We start from the raw sequence: 1181 nt of genomic DNA on the forward strand, positions 1-1181 counted from the left end.
GGTGTATTCCTCTAGAGAAGGACGAACCGGACGAGTGCGAGGGGACGAGTGGAGATAAAGGAGGTGGGACAGGGGTTATAAAGAGAGAGAGAGAGAGAGAGAGAGAGAGAGAGATGAGCTCAGCCTCATTATCACTGTTAGCACTGAACACACTCTGTGTGTGTGTGTGTGTGTGTGTGTGTTGTCTTTCATAAATATTGGTAAATGATGAATGAATCAGGAATGACTCGTTCTCTTAAATGACTCTTTTGAGTGAATCAAATGAATTGCAAACTCAAACTAACCAAATCATGCTTTCATTTAAACGCTGAAACACACACACACAAACACACACACACAATATTAATTGCGTGACTGCTGTAGTGCTCACCACTATTCTTAACTTAAGCACCAGTGAGTGTGTGTGTGTGTGTGTGTGTGTGTGTGAGAGAGAGAGAGAGAGAGAGAGAGAGAGAGAGAGAGAAAATGTAGGAGTTTCCTATTCGAATACTCATGACGTGTGTGTGTTACCTAGCGTCTGTGAAGTCTGCGTCAGAAAATGTCACCCCTTTATACCTCTTACAAAAAAAGTCTTTTGCGTAAAACTGAGAGAAGCGAGTGATAAATAAACGGAGGGATAAATACAATGAGTGAGAGAGACAGAGACAGAGAGAGAGAGTGGACATGCCCCTGTCCCCTTTACCTCTTGTTTAATTTTCCCAAACTTTGTTGCTGTTCTTTACGAGTGTGCCCCCTCCGTCACTCCCTTCCTCCCACACTCCCTCCATTCTGTCGTCCTTCACCCCTCCGTATTGTCTCGGAAGAAGGGATGACATTTAGACAAGAGGGGACCACAAATATTGAACCTGGAGGACAAAAATAAATCACGTCCGGGACAGAGCGACCGGTAGGACCCCTAAACCCCCTAAATAATAATAATAATAATAATAATAATAATAATAATAATAAAATACAGAAAGTGGTGGATTTCAAAATTGCCTAATTAAAGTAGAAAACAGAATCAGAATAAACAGATCAAAGTGTAAAAAATTGAACTGATATTAAAGTAAAATTAAGAAAAGATTACAGAAAAAAGTACAGAAATACACCAAGAATGACAGAAAATGTAAAAAGAAAAGTTAAAAACAGAAAAGAAAAGAAAAAATGCTCATGGCAAAACTTCTATTAAAACTACTTTTGTG

The 1181-nt window shown here is 39.4% G+C and overlaps 1 protein-coding gene across 1 annotated transcript in view; it reads right to left on the reverse strand.

Moving 5' to 3' along the window:
• wnt4b (wingless-type MMTV integration site family, member 4b) overlaps positions 1–857 on the reverse strand; it is a 10903-nt gene extending 10046 nt beyond the window's left edge. The window contains exon 1 of the mRNA XM_034306088.2: positions 1–857. This exon is cut by the window's left edge and continues 398 nt beyond it. The gene's annotated coding sequence lies outside the window, so the exon portion shown is untranslated.
• Positions 858–1181: the final 324 nt, after the last annotated feature.

This window comes from Pangasianodon hypophthalmus, unplaced genomic scaffold (genome assembly GCF_027358585.1).
Source record: "Pangasianodon hypophthalmus isolate fPanHyp1 unplaced genomic scaffold, fPanHyp1.pri scaffold_109_ctg1, whole genome shotgun sequence".
Classification (NCBI taxonomy): domain Eukaryota; kingdom Metazoa; phylum Chordata; class Actinopteri; order Siluriformes; family Pangasiidae; genus Pangasianodon; species Pangasianodon hypophthalmus.